The 24099-nt window shown below is 43.1% G+C and overlaps 2 non-coding genes across 2 annotated transcripts; both read left to right on the plus strand.

Moving 5' to 3' along the window:
- Positions 1 to 602: 602 nt before the first annotated feature.
- On the plus strand, positions 603 to 709 carry LOC132537204 (U6 spliceosomal RNA). Its single transcript, XR_009548666.1, has one exon. It is a non-coding gene; the product is annotated as a U6 spliceosomal RNA (small nuclear RNA).
- Positions 710 to 13228: 12519 nt separating this feature from the next.
- Positions 13229 to 13335, plus strand: LOC132537234 (U6 spliceosomal RNA). The gene has a single exon (XR_009548695.1). It is a non-coding gene; the product is annotated as a U6 spliceosomal RNA (small nuclear RNA).
- The last annotated feature ends 10764 nt before the right edge of the window (positions 13336 to 24099 follow it).

A 24099-nucleotide genomic window follows, 5' to 3' on the forward strand; every position in this document is an offset into this window, starting at 1 on the left:
CGGGCAGGAACCGAGGTTTTTTTTTTAAAAAAAAAGAAATTAAAAAAAGGAAAGTAAAAAAAGGAAAAATGTTATTTATTAATACAAAAAAGAGAAGCAGAGCATGACTATGGCACATGCAAATCTGGGGATTGAATTCAGGACTTAATTCGTACAGAGCCATTGCCCTAGCCATTCTGCAATTCTAAAGTATAAATAGGTTATTTTATTTTTGTTGTTGTTGTTGCCACCAAGGTCTCATTGTCTCCCTTTCTTTTTTTTCTTGTCTATTCTTTTCACCTCTTTTTTATTTTTATTTATTTTTCCATTTTGTTGCCCTTGTTGCTTAACATTGTGTGGTGATTAATGTCGTTGTTGTTGGATAGGACAGAGAGAAATGGAGAGAAGAGGGGAAGACATAGAGGGGGAGAGAAAGACAGACACCTGCAGACCTGCTTCACCACCTGTGAAGGGACTCCCGGGCAGGTGGGGAGCCAGGGGCTAGAACTACGATCTTTCCTCTGGTCCATGAGCTTTGCGCCATGTGCGCTTAACCCGCTGTGCCACTGCCTGACTCCAACTGTCTCCATCTCTTAACACTTTTTAAATAAGATTATAATATAGTCCTAGCTTCCGTAGTACATATACTAAAATTGGCATGATACATAGAAGATTAGCATGGCCCCTGCTCAAGGATTACACACAGATTCATGAGGCATACCATATTTTTTCAAAAAAAGGATTATAAAATATATGTACACACATATAAATAATTATAATCTTTTAAAGAGCCAGTTAATGCAACCTGGGAGGCGGTTCAGTGGCAAGAGATCTGGATTTGTATGTGTGGGATCCCAGGTCTGTCTGAACTCTGGTTCTACATATGCTGAAACTTTTTTAAAAGATTTATTAATCAGTGAGGGAGAAAGGGAGGAGAGAGAGAGAGAGAGAGAGAGAGAGAGAGAGAGGAAAAACACTATAGCATCAGTCTGGAACATGTGATGCTGGAGGTAGAATTCAGGACCTCATGCTTGAGTCCAAAACTCCAACCACTCTGCCAGCCTCCAGGACTGCAGATTGGCTTTTTTGAATAAAATCATGGTAATATTGTTCTCTTAACTGTACATCTTTTAAATAATACAAAGTCTTTTTAAAATTTTTTCTCAAATATTGTGCCTGGGGATCAATCCCACCCAGAACCTTGCACCTGCATGGGACAGCTGAGAAGCCTCCCTGCCAGTCTCCATTCTGTATCCTTTAAGAGAGGGAGACATGCAAAGCACTGCTCCTCTATGCAAGGAGTCCCGCCCATTGCCTGCCTGTGTTTTCACTTGCAGTGTGGAGGATCAGACCCCCAGCCACATGCTATGCTATGTTTTCTTTTTAAGAAACAGACAACCTGCGCCTAGATTTAGGCGGGTAACTGGACTCAACAGTAGGCCAGGCCCATTTAAAATCCAAATTCAACAAATTTAGAACCAAGGCAAAGGAAAGAACAGTCACTATAATTTTTTTAAGACACTGGGTAGCTTCTTTGCATTGGTCTCTCTATATAAACATGTTATTTTCACCATCTCTGTATTGATGATTGAAGTGGGTCAAGCTGACTTAGTTCTCCTTGAGACAGACAATGTGTGTATCTACATTTGGGTCACAATACCCTGCTGTATGTTGATCTTTGAAAGTAAATGAATGTGCTGGGGTGGGATTGGGAGGCAGAACTTGGAGAAAGAATCATCCTCATCCATAGGTGTTGCTACATTCAGCCTTCATATAGGAAACACCTCAAGATATCAGTATCAGAGCAACCATTTACAAGTATTTTTTCAAGATTTATTTTACTTGTTTATTGAATAAAGACAGAGAAACTGAGATCGTAGGGGGAGGTAGAGAGAAAGACACCAACAGCACTGCTTAACCGCCTGTGAAGCTTCCTTCTTTACAGGTGAGTCAACAGTTATTACCATCTTAAGCTAGGTATCATTTCTTCCTTTCTTTCTCTCTTTTTCTTTTTAATTTCTTTATTGGGGAATTAATGTTTTACATTCCACATTAAATACAATAGTTTGTATTTGCATAACAATTCCCAGTTTTCCATATAGCAATCTATGTATCATTTCTTTTCTTTCTTTTTTTTTTTTTTGTTATTGGATAGCGACAAAGAGAAATTGAGAGAGAAGGGGGAGATAGAGAGGAATAGAGACAGAGAGACACCTGCAGACCTGCTTTACTACCTGTGAAGTGACTCCACTGCAGGTGGGGAGCAGGGGGCTTGAACCAGGATCCTAAACGGTCCTTGCTCTTTGTGCCATGTGGGCTTAGCCCACTGTGCTACCTTCTGGCTCCCTTAGGTATCATTTCTAAAGCCTGTTAAATCTAAAATGTTCTTAATCTTTTGTAGTAATTTCCTGATTCATGTTTGCTTGTCTTAAATATCTTGGTTCTGTTTTAGTTTGCCTTGTGGGAAGTCCCATCTGTCTTTGGTCTTGGTAATTTTCCAGGGCTTGTAGTTGAATGCCAGCAAGGACGCTCCCAGATAAAAAAAGAAATCGCTCTGCATGTGCTTCGAGATAGGCTTTACCAGAAGATTATAGAGAAAGACGTGTCGACAGCAAAATAACAGAAGAATGCAGGTAATATATATATATATATATATATATATATATATATATATATATATATATATACACATTTAAATAAAAGAAAAAAAGAAAGGTGGGGGTCAGGTGGTAGTGCAGGAGGTTGAGTGCAGGTGATGCAAATCACAAGGATTGGTGCAAGGAACCTGGGTTGAGTTCCTGGCTCCCCACCTGCAGGTTGTCTCTTCATAAGTGGTGAATCAGGTTTGCAGATGTCTTATCTTTCTCTCACCCTCTATGTTCCCCTCCTCTCTCGATTTCTGTCTGTCCTATCCACAATGACATCAATAACAATTATAATAACCATAATAATTATAAAACAACAAGAGCAACAAAATGGAAAGGAAAAAATGATTTATTTATTAATGAGAAGGTGTGAGGGAAGAACTAGAGCATCACTGTGACCTATGGAATGCCAGAGATTAAACTCAGAACTTCATGCTTGAGAGTCCAATGTCTTATTCACTGCACCACCTCTCAGGACACTGCAGATAAGATTTATTTAGTAGAATCACTTAACAACTGTTCGAAGAGTCATTCTGCACATGCCTTACATATGGGAGTCCCTCGGATTGATTCCTGGCACCACTGAACAGCAACACAGACACAGCAAGCCAAGTTCAGTGATTGGTAGATCTATGCTTAGGTCTCTATCTCAAAATCATAAGCATTGAACTGAGAGGTAGCTTATTGGTAAATTGCATACTGCACATGCATAAGGCCCCAAGATTGATCCCCAGCATACAGAAGTTCTGAGTGGTGCTCTATCCATAAAAATAAATAAACGAAGGGATCCAGAGCTTGCTCCCCCAGTAGAGTGCACATCACATCACCATGCTTGCAGACCTGGTGTTGAGCCCTAACACAACATGGGAGCACCAGGCATGATGGCAGGTACTGTGATGTTTCTCACATGCTCTTTCTCCCACTTTTTCTATTTCATTTTTTAAAAATTTTAAAGTCAATTTTCATTTATATATATATTAATATATTTATTTATTATTGGACAGAGACAGAGAAATAGGGAGGGGAGGGGGAGATAGAACAGGAGAGAGACAGAGAACCACCTACAGCCTTGCTTTACCACTTGTGAAGCTTCCCCTACCCCCTGCAGCTTAGGACCAAGGGCTTGAACCTGGTTCCTTATGCACTGTAATTTGTGTGCTTAACCAGATGCACCACTGCTGGCCCCCTGTATATTTTATTCATTTATTATTTCCTGGATAGAAATTGAGAGGGAACAGAAGATCTAGAAGGGGAGACAAAGAGAGACACCTGCAGTGCTACCTCACCACTTGTGAAGCTTCTCCTCAGCTGGTTGTATCTTGGGCTTGAACCTCAGTCCTTGTGCATTGTAACATGTGCACTCCACTGGTTATACCACCTCCTGGACCCCATTTTTTCATTTTTAAATTTAAAAGGAGAAAACAACTGTTGACAACAGTAGAATTATGTAAGTATGAAACTCTGGTGTAAGTATGAAACTCTGGCGTACTAAAATACATCAATATATTCATCTTTTTTTAAAGGTCACTTTGTGAGTGCACATGTTATAGTGTGAGAGGACCAAGGTTCAAGCCCCTGATCCCCACTTGCAGGTGGAAGCTTCACAAGCAGTGAAACAGTATCTTAATGTGTCTCACTTTCTTTTTCCACTCTATCTCCCCTTTCCATCTCCATTTCTTTCTTTCTTACCAAGCAAAAAGAAAAAAAAACTTTTTTAAAGGTTTCTTTATATTAAAAATGTTTTTTCATTATTCTTGACCAAGTAAAAATCTCAGGACATATAGAAAATATACTCCGCTGTGAATAAGAAATAACTTGAATGTTTAGGCTCTCTGTGTCTGTGCCAGAAGGGGTTTGCTAAGAAGTAGTGGTTTTTAAATGCAAATTCCTATCTTCAAGTCTATCTACTGATGCTCCTCTGCAATCTGAGACCATCACAGGCAAGGGATAAATATATTATTTGCACTGTCACTTACACTACTGCAGGCTAAAACAAGCGTAGGGAAAGTGGAAAGGCCAAAAGTAGGGAAAGCTAAGATATCTAAATCAAAGTGACTTGTGACAGTTATTATAATGCTTACTGTTATGAAGCCCACTTTTCCTAAAATGCTACAAGGTTTACTGCAAATAACTCAAAAACATGGCTATTTTGGGCTTCCAATTGGGCTTCCAATTCCAAAATTCTCTTTCAACCCCATTCAGGTTTTACTTTTGTTTGTAAAGATTTATTTATTAATGAGAGAGATAGGGGAGAGGAAGAAGGAGAACCGCAGCATCACTCTGACACATCTGATGCCGGAGATCAATCTTGAGACCTCACACCTAAGAACCCCAAAGCATTATTCACTGCACAACCTCCCAGACAGTGGCAGCCTTTATTTTTCTTTTTTTATATTTATTTTATTTATTTATTCCCTTTTGTTGCCATTGTTGTTTTATTGTTGTAGTTATTATTGTTGTTGTCGTTGTTGGATAGGACAGAGAGAAATGGAGAGAGGAGGGGAAGACAGAGAGGAGGAGAGATAGACACCTGCAGATCTGCTTCACCGCCTGTGAAGTGACTCCCCTGCAGGTGGGGAGCCGGGGTTCGAACCAGGATTCTTATGCCGGTCCTTGTGCTTTGCGCCACCTGCGCTTAACCTGCTGCGCTACAGCCGGACTCCTGGCAGCCTTTACTTTTTTATAATTTAAAATATTATGATACTTTGCTTACTTAAGAGGCAAAAGATTTATACAATCTGAAGAGAACAAGAGTATACATACTTTGCTTATTTAAATGATACATACACTTTAGTAGAACTTACACATTTGAATAAAACTACATACATATGTAATTCAAAATCTAGGAAATAGAGAAAAATGAAGTGGGGGGAAAACCCTTTCCTGACCCTCGACCTTAGACTCTATCAGTAGAGAATATTACAGTATGGTGTTTTTAAATGAATTTATTTTCCCTTTTTAGTTGCCCTTGTTTAACATTGTTGTAGTTATTGATGTTGTTGTTGTTGGATAGGACAGAGAGAAATGGAGATAGCAGGGGAAGACAGAGGGGGAGAGAAAGACAGATACCTGCAGACCTGCTTCACTGCTTGTGAAGTACCTTTCCTGCAGGTCCGGGGAGCTGGGGCCAGAACCAGGATCCTTCTGCTGGTCCTTGCACTTTGCAGTATGGTTTTGGCAGAGATATTTATTTCTGAACCCATAGGGATTTGTAATAAATTTTTGTAATAATATGTTTCATTTTAAAACTTGAAAGTATCTTAATTTCCATAAAAAATTTCATTAAAATGACCTTTAAACCAATTTTCTCTTTAGACAGTTATGATACAAATCCTGAATAGAAATAGCTTGAGGAAGAAATTTGAGTTAACACATTAGTAAACTTGCTGGAGAACGGACTGATGAGGGTAAAATATAGTTTTTTAATTATTTTAATTTCATGAATTACAGAAGGTGGTAAAGGGGCACAGAAGCAGCACTCTAGCATATGCAGTGCTTGGGATTGGACTCAGGACCTAAAATTTAGAAGCTCTAATTTCTTCCATGGTGCTACCTACCCATCCTCAGAGATATTTTTCTTTTGTTTTGTTCTAAAGATCTTATTTATTCATTAATGAGAGAGAGAGGAGCAGGGAGGATCTGCATGTTACTCTGGTATATGTGGCACTGGGGATTGAACTTGGGACCTCATGCCTGAGAATCCTATACTTTATCCACTCTGCCTCTTCCTCCCAGACCACTGATAATTTGGCTTTGATTGGAATTGGAACTACTGAAGAAGCACTATTGGGTGCTGGGTGGTTGTGCAGCAAGCGGGTTAAGCACACATGGCACAGAGCTCAAGAATAGGGGTTGGGATCCCAGTTTGAGCTCCCCACCTGCAGGGATGTCACTTCACAAGTGGTGAAGCAGGTTTGCAGGTGTCTGTCTTTCTCTCCCACTCATTGTCTCTCCCCCCACCCTCAATTTCTCTGTCCTATCCAGCAACAATGATAAACAAAAAGAACAACAAAAGGTGGGGGGGGGGTGATGGCCTGCAGGAGCAGTGGATTTGTAGTTCAGGAAGAAAAAAAAAAGAAAAAGAAACACTCTTACTCTGTAAGTAAACCTGAGATAACAAGAGTCTTAAACAATTAAATTCCTTCCACTCTTGCTCTTTGTCAATTGTATGTGCCTGACATTCAGAAATAGAAATCCTTAGAAAAGAATTTGCGGTGCCTTTTCCATTGTAGTAAAGATAGTAATTATATTAAAATGTGAATTCCTTTCTATCTCTGCACAGGTTGGAAAAAGAACCTAGTCAGAAAGAATCCAGACCTACAATTTCACCCAGAATAGTGTCACTGACCACAGGGTAGGATATGAAGTCCATGATATTAAGGTAATATTACTGAATGTGCTTACTGTATCTTTGATTTATTAAGGAATCAAATTTTGGGGCCTGGTTTATTAAGGAATCAAATTTGGGGGCCTGGTTTATTAAGGAATTTGGGGGCCTGGTTTATTAAGGAATCAAATTTGGGGGCTCTAGCCGGTATCCTTAGGCTGATCCTTGTGCTTTGCACCACCTGTGCTTAACCCACTGCGCTACAGCCCAACCCCTGTTAATATTCTATTATCTTCCTTTCCTTCTTGGCTTGGTCCCTTTATCTTGCTTGCAAATCTGTCATCTGAACTGAGAAGGTTGAAAGAGGAGGGGAGGGGGCCCACTGAGGTGGAAGGATCCAGGGCCACATGTATGCCCTGCCCACTTCACTCCCAGGTCAGACTGGCTTCCTCTGCCCCCTGGAGCCTGTCTGTGCATGTGTGTGTGTGTGGGGGGGTGTTTACAAGTGTTTCCTGATGCTAGAACAGTCTCGTTGGAGTGTGACTGCTAACTGCTTTTTGGCAAGATACTATTTTAAATAGTCCTGGGGTCCTGATTGTGGTACACCTGGTTGAGCACACATGTTACAGTGCACAAGGATCCAAGTTCAAGCCCCTGGCCCCCATCTGCAAGGGGAAAACTTTTTGAGTGGTGAAGCCATGTTGCAGGTGTCTCTGTTTCTTTCCCTATCACCTACCTTCCCTCTGAATTTATGGCTGTTTCTATCCATTAAATAAATAAAGATAATAATAGAAAAATTAATTTACATGACAGAAGTCTACATCAAATTGGCATTTGAAATAAGAAAGCTCTTTTTTGAGGTCCCCTGTTACAGAGCACATGAGTGGAAACAAACTGCTTCTAGAAAGCCTGTTTTTAGTAGCTTAACTTTTTCCTTTCTTTAATTTTCTTTTCTTTTTAAACTATCTTTATTTATTGGATAGAGACAGCCAGAACTTGAGATGTGATGGAAGGGGGAGAGAGAGGGAGGGAGAGACAGAGACACTTGCAGCCCTGCTTAGTCACTTTTGAAGCTTTCCTCCTGCAGTGAAGATCAGGGGCTTGAATCCAGGTCCCTCTCCATTGTTGTATGTTTAACCAAGTATACCACTGCCTGACTCCCCCCTTTTTTCTCTTGGCTTTTCTTTCTTTGTTTATTTTTCCTTTCTTTCTTTTTTTTTTTTCTTTTGGGCTTATCACCAGGTTTCAGGGCCAGCACTATGAATCCACTGGTGCTGGCAGCCATATATATATTGATTCATTTATTTATTTATTTTGGCTAAGACAGAGAGATACTGAGAGGGGCGGGGGTATATAGAGAGGGATAGAGACCTGTTTCTCTGCTTGTGAAGTGTCCTTCTGCGGGTGAGGAGCCAGGGCCTTCAACCAAGATCATCGCATGGGTCTTTGTGCTTTTATACTATGTGCACTAAACCCAGTGAACCCCCACCTACCCCACCCTCCCATTTGCATTCCTTTATAGGTGAGAGGAAATACAAAATAAGAGGCAAAATCTTCACCCAGCACTTTGTTTAGGGCAGAAGAAACTCTGCAAATGTCTCCCCTCAGCTTAGAGGGAGAGGGGAGTTTCTCTGCATGTGATGCCTCTTTTTTTTTTTTTAATTATCTATGTCTGGATTGACTTATTGATTAGATAGAAAGAGAAATTGATAAGGGAGGAGCATATAGAAAGGGAAAGAGATAGAGACACCTGTAGCTATATTTCACCACTTGTGAAGTTTTCCCCCTGCAGGTAGGGGGCCAGGGGCTTGAACCCAGGTCCTTGTGCACTATGATGTATGCACTTAACCAGGTGCACCACCACCTGCCCCCATTTTTTTGCTTTTAAAGAAGCTTCCACTGATTTTTTTTGCATACAACTCTCTATATATGCTATTCTTTTTTAAAGGTTTATTTATAAAATGGAAACATTGACAAGGCCATAGGATAAGAGGGGTATAATTCCCACCACCAGAACTCAGTATCCCATCCCCTCCCAATGGCTTTCCTATTCTTTAACCCTCTGGGAGTATGGACTCAGGGACGTTATGGTGTGCAGAGGTAGAAGGTCTGGCTTCTGTAACTGCTTCCATGCTGAACATGGTTGTTTACAGGTGGATCCATACTCTCAGTCTGTCTTTCTCTTTCCCTAGTGGGGCAGAGCTCTGGGGAAGTGGGGCTCCAGGACACATTGGTGGAGTCTTCTGTCCAGGGAAGTCCAGTAGGCATCTTGGTAGCATCTGAAACCTGGTGGCTAAAAAAAGAGTTGACATATAAAGCCAAACAAATTGTTGACCAATCATGAACCTAAAGGCTGGAATATTGCAGATGAAGATTTGGGGTCACTGTTTTGAAGATAGCTAGTAGGCCTATTTTAAAAATGTTATATTCCAAAGGGATATATATTCCAAAGGGATATTATATTCCAAGGGATATATATTCCAAAGGTATATTATATTACTACTGCTTTGTTCTTCTTTCAGCCAGTCTCATCATGCAGGTAGCAGGGATGGGTCTGGGCAAAGCCCTATTTCTTTTTCTGGCTCTGAGATTTTGAACTTTACATCCTGTCTCTAGATTTTATTCAAACTTAAGTCTGTCTCTAAACCCTAACACCATCAACACAAAAGGAGTTGAGTTAGATTCTTAAAATTTATTTTGGATTTGAGTCCCCACCACACCTGTAGAGGAAAAGCTTTGTGAATGGTGAAGCAGTGCTGCAGGTCTCTCTCTCTCTCTCTTCTCCCTCTTTACTTCCCCTTTCCCTTTTGATTTCTGCTGTTACTATCCAATAAATAAAGATAATAAAAATATTTTTTAATTTTTAAAATATTTATTTTCCCTTTTGTTGCCCTTGTTATTTTATTGTTGTAGTTATTATTGTTCTTATTGATGTCCTTGTAGTTGGATAGGACAGAGAGAAATGGAGAGAGGAGGAGAAAACAGAGAGGGGGAGAGAAAGATAGACACCTGCAGACCTGCTTCACTGCCTGTGAAGCAAACCCTCTGCAGTTTGAGAGCCGGTGTACTTAACCCACTGTGCTACCTCCTGACTTTGCTTAGATTATTTTTAAGGAATTTGTATTTACAATTAAATTTTGATTTGATAGAACAAGGCAATTCATACAAGGAAGGGAGATAATGGAGAGAGAGAAACACCTACAGCTCTGCTTGCTTGTCAAGCTTAACCCCACCCCCTAGCAGGTAGGCACTGGGGCCTTGAACCTGGGTTCTTAGTCATGGTTATGCGCATGCTCAACTGAGATCACCACCACCTGTGCCTATTTTAAAATTATTAAAGAATTTCTTAAGAATCCCTCAACACTTTATCTGTACTATTCCAGCTTAGGTCCATGATTGGTCAACAATTTGTTCGGCTTTGTATGTTAACTCTTTTCAACCACCAGGTTCCAGATGCTAGCATAATGCTGACCAGACTTCCCTGGACAGACAACACCACCAATGTGTCCTGGGGCTCTGCTTCCCCAGAGCCCTTGCCCACTAGGACAAGGGAGAAACAGGCTGGGAGTATGGATCAACCAGTCACCGCCCATGTTCAGCGGGGAAGCAATTGCAGAAGCCAGACCTTCCGTCTTCTGCATCCCACAATGACCTTGGGTCCATACTCCCAGGGTTAAAAAACAATAAAGCTATCAGGGGAGGGGATGGGATACAGAGTTCTGGTGGTGGGAATTGTGTGGAGTTGTACCCCTCTTTTTTTAAAAAATATTTTATTTATTTATTCCCTTTTGTTGCCCTTGTTGATTTATTGTTGTAGTTATTATTGTTGTCGTCGTTGTTGGAAGTTGTACCCCTCTTATCCTATGGTTTACTCAATGTTTCCTTTTTATAAATAAAACATTAAACAAAAAGGGAGTTCGGAGGTAGCGCAGCGGGTTTAGCGCAGGTCGCACAGCCTAAGGATCCTGGTTCGAGACCCCAGCTCCCCATCTGCAGGGGCCTGGCCTCACAGTAGGTGAAGCAGGTCTGCAGGTGTCTATCTTTCTCTCCCCCTGTCTTCCCTTCTTCTCTTCTTCTCTTTGTCCCAGCTGCGTCCAGCGCAGCGCCATGGAGCTCTGCGGCCCGCGCCCTGAGGCCCCGTCGCCCCCACGCGCCTTGCTTAGCGTCGCGTCCCGTCACACCCACGCGCATTGCGTAGAGTCACGTCACGTCAGCCCCACGCAGCATTGCATCGCCTAACGTCACCCCCACGCCGCATTGCGTTGAGTTGCGTTGCACCCATAGGTCCCAGCGCTGGTGCCCGGGTCCGCGACTTGAGCGCCAGGCCACGACTGTGCAGAGGCTCCCGGCGTGGAAGTACTGCTGCGGAGTCACGACGGTGCTGTGCTGGACAGCAGCGGCCATGTCCATCGTGCTCGGGCCATCTACTGCCATTCCTCCAATTCCAAGTAAGTGGCCCCCAGTGCCAGGTGCCAGGTGCCACCCGTCCTGGAAGGCTCTGGTGTCGCGCCCGCCCAGGAAGGTGCTGGTTGGGGGGAGGGGCGAAGTCGGGGTACAGCCACAGAGGCGCCAGCGCCACTGGACAGACACCATACCCCGGGCCAGGCACAGCCCGAAGAGGTGGCTGCGCCCCCCCCCCCCCCAACCCCCAGGACCCAGCGGCCTTGAGCAGGGCGGTCCCCGGATAAGGGCCATGCGCACCCCCGGCAGGGGCGCACCCGGGGGAGGTGTGCGCGAGCCCCCAGACCCCACACCCCGGACAGGGACACCCTGGAAGGGTGGCTGCGTGCCCCAGATCCCGCTGTTTTCGGCTTCCAGGAGCGCAAGCACAGGGACCCCACCGGAGAGTCTGGGCAGCCGGCCTTCCCTTTCCTTCCAGCCAGGAGAGGGATCCTGGGGTCCCAGGGCCTCGCCCAGCATGTCCATGCTTGCGGCTCCGAGCGCCCTGAGGGTGAGGACCCGCCCAGGCAGCTCGAGGCCAGGCGCACTGCCTCCAGCCCACCCCAAACGCCTGGGCAGGAGGGGACCCCGGTGGAACCCACCAGCCTGCCTTGGCTTCGGGAGTGGCCAGGCCCAGAGAACTTTCCGCGCACCCGCCCATCCGAAATGTGCCCGCTGTCCTTCCTCAGTGTGGCCCACGACGAGGTCCTCGGGGGAAGGCTGTTTGGAATCCTGAACCTGGAGTTTGGCCTGGGGCAACATGGCGTGCCAGGCTCCCAGACTAAGGTGAAGGCCTGGGCGCGGGGTGTGGGTCCAGGTTGGGGGGGTCTCCTCACACTTCTAGAACTGGAGTGATTTCTCTGCCTCTGTCTCTCTCGGAAGAGACATGCATTTCAGAACTGTGCCCCATGCTGGCTGGCTGGAACCCCTGTTGAGCCGTTTGCCAGGCTGTGGATTGGGTCTGGGCTGAGGGTCTGGCACTTTGCAAACTGCTGGTCCAGGGAGGCCACTCCCAGCGCCCCCCCCACCCCCTACCCATTTCAGGAGGCCTGGGCCTGGCTGGGCTCCTTGTGCCATGGGGGGGTGGGCGGGGGGCGCCTGGGGCTCTTGTGTCTGCGAGGACAGTCCTGGGGGGGACTGCAGTCCGCCTGCGCACAACAGGGCGGCCAGGGCACTGGCAGGTGGGAGCTGCAATAGGAGCTGGGCAGAGCCAGGCAGGAGCCAATCTTGGAGCTGGGTAGGAACCGGACAGGAACTGTGGTTTTAAAAAAAAAGGAAATTAAAAAAAAGAAAAAAATTGTTACTTACTAATACCAAAAAGAGAAGCAGAGCATGACTATGGCACATGCAATGCTGGGGATTGAATTCAGGACTTAATGCCTACAGATCCACTGCCCTAGCCATTTTGCAATTCTAGAGTATAAATAGGTTATTTTATTTTTGTTGTTGTTGTCACCAAAGTCTCATTGTCTCCCTTTCTTTTTTTTTTCTTTTCTATTCTTATCCACTCTTTTTAAATTTTTATTTGTTTTTCCTTTTGGTTTCCCTTCTTGCTTAACATTGTTGTGGTTATTAATGTCATTGTTGTTGGATAGGACAGAGAGAAATGGAGAGAGGAGGGGAAGACAGAGGGGGAGAGAAAGACAGACACCTGCAGACCTGCTTCACCACCTTTAAAGGGACTCCCCTGCAGGTGGGGAGCCAGGAGCTCTAACCACGAACCGCGATCTTTCCTCCGGTCCTTGAGCTTTGCGCCATGTGCGCTTAACCCGCTGTGCCACCACCCGACTCCAACTGTCTCCATATCTTAACACTTTTTAAATAAGATTATAATATAGTCCTAGCTTTGGTAGTACATATACTGAAATTGGCATGATACAGATAAGATTAGCATGGCCCCTGCTCAAGGATTACACACAAATTCATGAAGTGTACCATATTTTTCAAAAAAAGTTTATAAAATATATGTACACATATAAATAATTAAAATCTTTTAAAGAGCCAGTTAATGCAAGCTGGGAGGTGGTTCAGTGGTAAGAGGACTGGTTTGCATGTGTGGGATCCTAGGTCTGTCTGAACCCTGTTTCTACTTATGCTGGAGCTCTTTTAAAAGATTTATTAATTAGTGAGGGAGAAAGGGAGGAGAAAGAGAGAGAGAGAGAGAGATAAAGAGAGAGAGAAAACACTGTAGCATCAGTCTGTAACATGTGATGCTGGTGGTAGAATTCAGGACCTCATGCTTGAGTCCAAAACTCCAACCATTGTGCCAGCCTCCAGGGCTGCAGATTGGCTTTTTTGAAAAAAATCATGGTAATATTGTTCTCTTAACTGTACATCTTTTAAGTAATACAAAGACTTTTTAAAAATTTTTCTCAAATATTGTGCCTGGGGATCAATCACACCCAGAACCTTGCACCTGCATGGGACAGCTGAGAAGCCTCCCTGCCAGTCTCCATTCTGTATCCTTTAAGAGAGGGAGACATGCAAAGCACAGCTCCTCTATGCATGGAGTCCCTCCCATTGCCTGCCTGTGGTGTGCACTTGCAGTGTGGAGGATCAGACCCCCAGCCACATGCTACGTAAAGCATGTGCTTTACCCCCTGAGCCGCCTTCTGGTCCTGAGTTTGATTCCTGGCATTGCACGTACCATAATGATGCTCTCATTCTCTTTTATGAATAAAAAAGTTATGTTATGTATGTACTTGCATAACAATTCCCAGTTTTCCATGAAGCAATCTATGTATCTTTTTTTTGTTTGTTATTGGATAGCGACAGAGAGAAATTGAGAGAGAAGGGGGAGATAGAGAGGAATAGAGAGACAGAGAGACACCTGCAGACCTGCTTTACTACCTGTGAAGCGACTCCTCTGCAGGTGGGGAGCAGGGGGCTTGAACCAGGATCCTAAATGGTCCTTGCTCTTTGTGCCATGTGGGCTTAGCCCACTGTGCTACCTTCTGGCTCCCTTAGGTATCATTTCTAAAGCCTGTTAAATCTAAAATGTTCTTAATCTTTTGTAGTAATTTCCTGATTCATGTTTTCTTGTCTTAAACATCTTAGTTCTGTTTTAGTTTGCCTTGTGGGAAGTCCCATCTGTCTTTGGTCTTGGTAATTTTCCAGGGCTTGTAGTTGAATGCCAGCAAGAATGCTCCCAGATAAAAAACAAAGAAATTGCTCTGCATGTGCTTCGAGGTAGGCTTTACCAGAAGATTATAGAGAAAGACAGGTGTCAACAGCAAAATGCCAAAAGACTGCAGGTAATATATATATACATTTAAATGAAAGAAAGAAAGAAAGGTGGGGGTCAGGTGGTAGTGCAGGAGGTTGAGTGCAGGAGGTGCAAATCACAAGGACTGGTGTAAGGAACCTGGGTTGAGCCCCTGGCTCCCCACCTGCAGGGGGTCGATTCATAAATGCTGAAGCAGGTCTGCAGATGTCTTATCTTTCTCTCCCTCTCTCTATCTTCCCTTCCTCTCTCGATTTCTGTCTGTCCTATCCACAAACAATGACAGCAATAACAACAATAATAATAACCACAATAATTATAAAACAACAAGGGCAACAAAATGGAAAGGAAAAAAAAAGATTTATTTATTAATGAGAAGGAGTAAGGGAAGAACCAGAGCATCACTGTGACATATGCAATGCCAGAGATTAAACTGAGAACTTCATGCTTTAGAGTCCAATGTCTTATTCACTGTACCACCTCTCAGGACACTGCAGATAAAATTTATTTAGTAGAATCACTTAACAACTGTTCGAAGAGTCACTCTGCTCATGCCTTACATATGGGAGTCCCTGGGCTTGATTCCTGGCACCACTGAACGGCAACACAGATACAGCAAGCCAAGTTCAGTGGATAGTAGATCTGTGCTTAGGTCTCTATCTCAAAATTGTAAGCATTGAACTGAGAGGTAGCTTATTGGTAAATTGCATACTGCACATGGCAGGAGGCCCCAAGTTTGATCCCCAACATACAGAAGTTCTGAGTGGTGCTCTATCCATAAAAATAAATAAACGAAGGGGTCCAGAGCTTGCTCCCCCAGTAGAGTGCACATCACATCACCATGCTTGCAGACCTGGTGTTGAGCCCTAACACAACATGGGAGCACCAGGCATGATGGAGGGTACTGTGATGTTTCTCACATGCTCTTTCTCCCACTTTTTCTATTTCATTTTTTTTAATTTTTAAAGTCAATTTTCTTTTATATATATTAATATATTTATTTATTATTGGACCGAGACAGACAAATTGGGAGGAGAGGAGGAGTTAGAAAAGGAGAGAGACAGAGAAACACCTGCAGCCTTGCTTTACCACTTGTGAAGCTTCCCCTACCCCCTGCAGCTGGGGACCAGGGACTTGAACATGATTCCTTATGCACTGAAATTTCTGGGCTTAAACAGATGCACCACTGCTGGCCCCCTGTATATTTTATTCATTTATTATTTCCTGGATAGAAATTGAGAGGGAACAGAAGATGTAGAGGGGGAGACACAGAGAGACACCTGCAGCGCTGCCTTACCACTTGTGAAGCTTCTCCTCAGCTGGTTGTATCTTGGGCTTGAACCTTAGTCCTTGTGAATTGTAACATGTTCACTCCACTGGTTACATCACCTCCCGGACCCCATTTTTTTCATTTTAAATTTAAAAGGAGAAAACAACTGTTGGCAATAGTAGAATTATGTAGTATAAAACTGTTGTACTAAAATACATCGATATATGCATCTTTTTTTAAAGGTCATTTTGTGATTGCACATGTATAGTGTGAGAGGACCAGTGTTCAAGCCCTTGATCCCCAATTGCAGGCAGTAGCTTCACAAGCAGTGAAACACTATCTTAATGTGTCTCACTTTCTTTTTCCACTCTATCTCCCCTTTCCATCTCTATTTCTTTCTCTCTTACAAAACAAAAAGAAAAAAGACTTTTTAAAGGTTACTTTATATTAAAAATGTTATTTCATTATTCTTGACCAAGTAAAAATATCTCAGGACATATAGAAAATATACTCCATTGAGAATAAGAAATAACTTGAATGTTTAGGCTCTCTGTGTCTGTTCCAGAAGGGGTTTGCTAAGAAGTAATGGTTGGGAAATCCGAATTCCTAGCTTCAAGTCTACCTACTGATGCTCCTCTGCAATCTGAGACCATCGCAGGCAAGGGATTAATATATCATTTGCACTGTCACTTACACTACTGCAGGCTAAAACAAGGGTAGGGAAAGTGGAAAGGACAAAAGTAGGAAAAACTAAGATATCTAAATCAAAGTGACTAGTGACAGTTACTATAATGCTTACTGTTATGCAACCCACTTTTCCTAAAATGCTACAAGGTTTATTGCAAATAACTAAAAAATCTGGGTATTTTGAGCTTCCACATTCTCTTTCAACACCATTCAGATTTTACTTTTGTTTCTAAAGATTTATTTATTAATGAGAGAAATAGGGGAGAGGAAGAAGGAGACAGCATCACTCTGACACATCTGATGCCGGAGACCAAACTTGAGACCTCACACCTAAGAACTCCAAAGCTTAATCCACTGCACAACCTCCCAGACAGTGGCAGCCTTTATTTTTTTATAATTTAAGATATTATGATACTTTGCTTACTTAAGAGGCAAAATATTTATACAATCTGAAGAGAACAAGAGTATACATACTTTGCTTATTTAAATGATACATACACTTTAGTAGAACTTACACATTTGAATAAAACTACATACATATGTAATTCAAAATCTAGGAAATATCGAAAAATGTAGTGGGGGAAAAACCCTTTCTTGCCCCTTGACCTTAGACTCTATAAGTAGAAAATATTAGAGTATGGTTTTTTAAATGAATTAATTTATTTTCCCTTTTTAGTTGCCCTTGTTTAACATTGTTGTAGTTATTGATGTTGTTGTTGTTGGATAGGACAGATAGAAATGGAGAGAGGAGGGGAAGACAGAGGGGGAGAGAAAGACAGATACCTGCAGACCTGCTTCACTGCTTGTGAAGTACCTTTCCTGCAGGTGGGGAGCTTGGGGCCAGAACCAGGATCCTTCTGCTGGTCCTTGCGCTTTGCAGTATGGTCTTGGCAGAGCTATTTATTTCTGAACCCACAGGGAGTCGTAATAAATCTATGTAATAATATGTTTTATTTTAAAACTTGAAAGTATCTTAATTTCCATAAAAATTTCATAAAAATGACCTTTAAACCAATTTTCTCTTTAGAGAGTTATGATACAAATCCTGAATAGAAACAGCTTGAGAAAGAAGTTTGAGTTAACACATTAGTAAATTTGCGGAGAACGGACTGATGTGGGTAAAATATAGCTTTTTAATTATTTTTAATTTCATGAACTACAGAAAGGGGTAGAGGGGCACAGAAGCAGCGCTCTAGCATATGCAGTGCTTGGGATTGGACTCAGGACCTACAATTTAGAAACTCTAATTTCTTCCATGGTGCAACCTACCCATCTTCAGAGATATTTTTCTTTTGTTCTAAAGATCTTATTTATTCATTAATGAGAGAGAGAGGAGCAGGGAGAATCTGCACGTTACTCTGGTATATGTGGCACTGGGGATTGAACTTGGGACCTCATGCCTGAGAATCCTGTACTTTATCCACTCTGCCTCCTTCTCCCAGACCACTCATAATTTGGCTTTGATTGGAACTGGAACTACTGAAGAAGCACTCTTGGGGGCTGGGTGGTAGTGCAGCGGGTTAAGCACCCATGGCACAAAGCTTAAGGTTAGGGGTTGGGATCCTGGTTTGAGCTCCCCACCTGCAGGGATGTAACTCCACAAGCAGTGAAGCAGGTCTGCAGGTGTCTGTATTTCTCTCCTACTCCTTGTCTCCCCCCACCCTTAATTTCTCTGTCCTATCCAGCAACAATGATAAACAAAAAGAACAACAAAGGGCGAGGGGGGGGGATGGCCTCCAGGAGCAGTGGATTTGTAGTGCAGGAGGTAAAAGAAAAAGAAACACTCTTACTCCATAAGTAAACCTGATATAACAAGAGTCTTAAACAATTAAGTTCCTTCTACTCTTGCTCTTGTCAATTGTATGTGTCTGACCTTCAGAAATAGAAATCCTTAGAAGAAAATTTACAAGTGCCTTTTCCATTGTAGTAAAGATAGTGATTGTGTTAAAATGTGAATTCCTTTCTATCTCTGCACAGGTTGGAACAGGAGCCCAGTCAGAAAGAATTCGGACCTACAATTTTACCCAGAAGAGAGTCACTGACCACAGGGTAGGATATGAAGTCCAAGATATTAAGGTAATATTACTGAATGTGCTTGCTGTATCTTTGATTTATTAAGGAATCAAATTTCGGGGCCTGGTGGTAGCACAACAGGTTAAGCATACATGGTGCAAAGAAGCCACCTGGCAGCGGTCCCAGTTCATGCAGATACATGTGGTCCTGGTGATACTGCGGGGCCCATCCATGCTGGCTCTGGGCACAGCTCAGTGGCCCCCATCTGTGCAGTACTTAGGGGCCGGGGAGCCCACAGTGGACCGCAGGACAGCAGCAAGGCCCCTGTGTCGCCCTAGTTACAACATCTTCACTGGAGTGACTGTCAGTATCACCTAGAGATGCCTGCTAGCCATATGCTGCTGGGCATTTCAGTGTTTGTTTCGCCTTTCTTTTTATTATTTTTTATATATTCTCTTTTGTTGCCCTTTTTTATTGTTGTTGGAATTATTAGTATTGATGTCATCCTTGTTAGACAGGACAGAGAAAAATTGAGAAAGGAGGTGAAGACAGATGGGGAGAGAAAGACAACTGTAGATCTGCCTCACTGCCTGTGAAGCAACTGCCCTTCAAGCAGGGAGCTGGGGGCTCGAACTGTGATCCTTCAGAAGGCCTTGCGTTTTTGCCCCACTTGGCTTAACTGGCTGCGCTACTGCTCAGTTCCCTTTTTCCCCGCTTTTTTAAAAAAATTATTTATTTATTCCCTTTTGTTGCCCTTGTTTTATTGTTGTTAAGATTTAATTTTTTAATATCTATTTATTCGGTTTTGTTGCCTTTTTTTGTTGTTGTTGTAGTTATTGTTGTTTTGTTGGGTGGGACAGAGAGAAATGGAGAGAGGAGGGGAAGACAGAGAGGGGGAGAGAAAGATAGACACCTGCAGACCTGCTTCACTGCCTGTGAAGCGACTCCCCTGCAGGTGGGGAGCTGGGGACTGAAGCCGGGATCCACATGGTGATCCTTCTGCTTGCGCACTTCTGCTTAACCTGCTGCACTACCAACCAAATCCCCTGTTGTAGTTGTTGTTGTTACTGATGTCATCATTGTTGGATAGGACAGACAGAAATGAGGAGAGGAGGGGGTCAGGCGGTGGCGCAGTGGGTTAAGCGCACGTGGCGCAAAGCGTAGGGACTGGCGTAAGTATCCTGGTTCGAGCCCCCGGCCCCCCACCTGCAGGGGAGTCGCTTCACAGGCGGTGTTGTAGGTCTGCAGGTGTCTATCCTTCTCTCCCCCTCTCTCTGTCTTCCCCTCCTCTCTCCATTTCTCTCTGTCCTATCCAAGAACAAAGCAATGTCAACAATGGCAATAATAACCGCAATGAGGCTGCAACAACTAGGGCAACAAAAAGGGCAAAAATGGCCTCCAGGAGCGGTGGATTCATGGTACAGGCACTGAGCACAGCAATAACCATGGAGGAAAAAAAAAATGAGGAGAGGAGGGGAAGACAGAGAGGGGAGAGAAACATAGACACCTACAGACCTGCTTCACTGCTTGTGAAGCAACTCCCCTACAGGTGGGAAGCCAGGGGCTCCAACCTGGATCATTACCCCATCCTTGCACTTTGAGCCATGGGCGCATAATCAGCTGCACTACCACCCAAGTCTCCTCTTTTCCCTTTCTATATGCACTGAGTATGTGCTTGTCTCTGAAGGTCATGTATACCCTATGAGTTTTAGTCTTTTTTTTTTTTTACCTCCATAGTTATCATTGGGCTTGGTGGCAGCACTAGGAATCCACTGCTCCTGGAGGCTATTTTTACCATTTCATTGCCCTTGTTGTTGTTGTTGTTGCTATACCTGTTGTTGTTGGACAGGACAGAGAGAAACTGAGAGAGGACAGGAAGACAGAGAGGGGGAGAGAAAGACAGACACCTCCAGACCTACTTCACTGCTAGTGAAGCGACCTCCCCCACACACATAAGGAAGTGGGGGCTCAAACTGGGATCTTTATGCCCATCCTGGTGCTTTGAGCCATGTGTGCTTCTCCCGCTGTGTACGGCCCAGCCCCCGGTATTTGCCTTTAATGACTTTGGTGTACCTTACTAATAATGAGACTATTTCTCATATAGACTCAGAATAATACTTTGATCGGACTTTTCAGGAAGCATTTCTTTAGATCATGTTCAGAGTTATATTTCTCTTTTTAAATATTTTTCATGACATGCCCGATTTTATATATATGGAGACAGAGATAGAGGCAAAGGCAGGGACTGAGAGACAGAGAGACAGCATCCCAGCATATACAGAACCTATCTGGCTGGAATGATCACCTAGTCTGGCACTCTCTCCGTCTCAGGAGATGTTCTCATCCCTACTCCCAGCCTGTCCTGGGACCCTCTTCCTAGTAATTGCTACCTCTGCATTTTTCCTAGTTAACATTAATTTTTGGTCATTTGAGAGTTGGTCTCTATTCTTGAATGTTGCTCACACTTTCAAGGTGTTTCCCTACTCCCCCCTACATTAAGGAACACTTTAACTGCTATGTGGATACAATATATTTCCTTGCAAGGGAGTATTTGAAACTATGATCTGTATTTAAAGTTGATTTACAAAGTGCTGAGTTTGCTAGAATATATATCTGTCATTTACAAGGAAACAGTCACTGTGCAAGAAGAAATACAGTGTTGACAGTAGTGTTTCAAATATATAGTGTTCTTATGCACTCAGTCCAAGAGTTACTGAAATCAACAGTGTTTACTCTCAAACTGTAGTCAAGTCTGTGGAGCTAAGAGAATTTACATTTTTACTTGATTCATTTTTTGTGAGCCTTTGGGAAGCTAAAGGCAAGTTTTCTTCAAGTAGATCCTGTGAAAAGTGGGTTGTAACCCCAGTTTTTTAAAAATTATTATTCAAGGTTGCACAGCATCAGATGTGTCTGACTTCTAAGGAAAATGAGACCCCAGACACATTGATGGGTGAGTGTCAAAATATTTAAGTTGGGATGGTTGGATTTAAAATATCAGTTCAAAACTCTCTCAATAGCAGCTGTTTAGTATTAAGCTTAATTGTCTTCACAGATTTCATCCATCCTGACCAGCCCTTACTGTGGCACAAAACTCAGACCTGCCTTGCTAAAAGTTTTCTTTAGTACACTAGAGAATATACTGATTTGTACATCTGGGGAACAATATAGTTGCTGGGTCTTTCTATTTGTTTTGTCATCTCAGTGTAATTTGTTTTAGGTAAAATACTTAATTAAAATAATGAAAATAGAAACCAGGCATTGCACAATGTAAAGGCATCAATACCCCTGTCCCAAACTCACCTGTTCCCAGTGTCTTTTTCATCCCATTTTCCGTGTTTTCAGCTACATGTTCTCAGGGAAAAAAACAAAACTCAGACCTGCTCCTCTGCACCTCTAACCACACTTGATGGTGTTGTTAGCCAGAGAGGTGAAGTCTCCTATTTTTTTCACCAAGAAGTGCTGTCTTGAAAAAAATATTTTGAGGGAGAGGCTGGGTGGTGGCTCACCTAGTTGAGAGCACATGTTACAGTGCTAAAGGACTCAGGTTCAAGCCCCTGTTCCCCACCTGCAGGGGGAAAGCTTCATGAGTGGTGAAGCTGTGCTGCTGGTGTCTCCCTCCATATCACCCCCATTCCTTCTCAATTTTAGGCTGTCTATCCCATCAATAAATAAAGATAATAGAATATTTTTAAATATGTATACTGAAGGGGCTGGCAGTGTACCTGGTTAAGCACACATAGTACTCAGAACAAGGACCCATGCAAGGATCAAGTTTCAAACCCCACTCCCCACCTTCAGGGGGGTCGCTTCACAAGAGTCGAAGCAGGTCTGCTAGTGTGTCCTTCGTTCTCCCTCCTCTCACCTCTCAATTTCTTTTTTTTAAATTTTTTTATATTTACTTATTTATTCCCTTTTGTTGCCCTTGGTGTTTTATTGTTGTAGTTATTATCAATGTCATTGTTGGATAGGACAGAGAGAAATGGAGAGAGGAGGGAAAGACAGAGAAGAGGAGAGAAAGATAGACACCTGCAGACCTGCTTCACCACCTGTGAAGCAAGTCCCCTGCAGGTGGGGAGCCGGGGCTCAAACCGGGATCCTTTCGCCGGTCCTTGCATTTGGAGCCACATGCGCTTAACCCGCTGTGCTACCGCCCGACTCCCACCTCTCAATTTCTGTATTATCCAATAAAATGAAAAAATAGGCCACCAGGAAAAGTGGATTCTTATTGAGCCCCAGCAATAAATAACCCTGGAGGCAAAAAAAAGGAAAAATCTTTTAATTGATTTATTCATTTACTTCACTAATCATATCTTTCTCTCCCCCCCTCTGTCTTCCGCTCCTCTCAATTTCTCTCTGTCCTGTCCAACAACAATGACAGAAATAAAAATCAATAATAACTACAACAAAGATAAAAAACAAGGTCAAAAAAAGGAAAAAATACCCTCCAGGAGCAGTGGATTTGTAGCATAGGCACTGAGCCACAGCAATTCCATGGGGGGGGGGAATTAAAGAAAAAAAGAAAAATAGAGAGAGAGGGGGACTTTTAAACCTACTTCACCACTCATTAAAAATCCTTCCTGCTGGTGGGGAGTAGGGGCTCAAACCCAGGTCCCTGTGTATGGTAAGAGCAGTCTCAGCTATGTGCATCACCAGCCATGCCCCATTCTAACATAGTTATCTAGTTGTCTGTGTTTAGGTTGCTTCCATATTTTGACTTACCAACTATATAGCTATATAAACATAGCTGTGCATATGTCTTGGGACTAGCATACAATTAAATATTAGAAATTAAAGTACATATATATGTTTTTAACAGACTATTATTATTGGAAAGGGCAGAGAGAAATTTAGAAGGGGGGGAAGTGGAGAAGGCGAGAGACACATATGCACCTGCAGCCCTGCTTCACCACTCTTGAAGCTTTCTCCAACTCAGGCGGAGATCAGAGGCCTCAACCTGGGTCACTGTGCACTGTAACATGTGTGCTCAACCAGATGTGTCACTGCCTGGACCATAAAATATATATATATTCTTTTTATATTTAAAAAATATTTTTATTAATATTTCTTTATTCCCTTTTGTTGCCCTTGTTTTATTGCTGTAGTTATTACCGTTGTAGCCGTTGTTGGAAAGAACAGAGCGAAATGGAGAGAGGAGGGGAATACGGGGGAGAGAAACATAGACACCTGCAGATGTGCTTCACACCTGTGAAGCAAACCCCCTGCAGGTGGGGAGCCTGAGGCTCTAACTGGGATCCTGATGCCTGTCCTTGTGCTTTGCACCACGTACACTTAACCAGATGCACTACCAGCGGACTCCCAATTCTTTATATTTTAATGAGAGACATACAAAAAGAGAAAGATCAGAGCACTGCTCAGCTCTGGGTTATGGTGGAGCTGAAAATTGATCCTGGGACTTCAGAGCCTCAGGCATGGAAGCCTTTGACATACAGAACCATTATGCTGGCTCCCCAGCAGGGTCAGTGGAAGATAAGGAAGTTAGATGAGTGATATGCCT

This window comes from Erinaceus europaeus, chromosome 2 (assembly GCF_950295315.1).
Source record: "Erinaceus europaeus chromosome 2, mEriEur2.1, whole genome shotgun sequence".
NCBI classification, from domain to species: Eukaryota; Metazoa; Chordata; class Mammalia; order Eulipotyphla; family Erinaceidae; genus Erinaceus; species Erinaceus europaeus.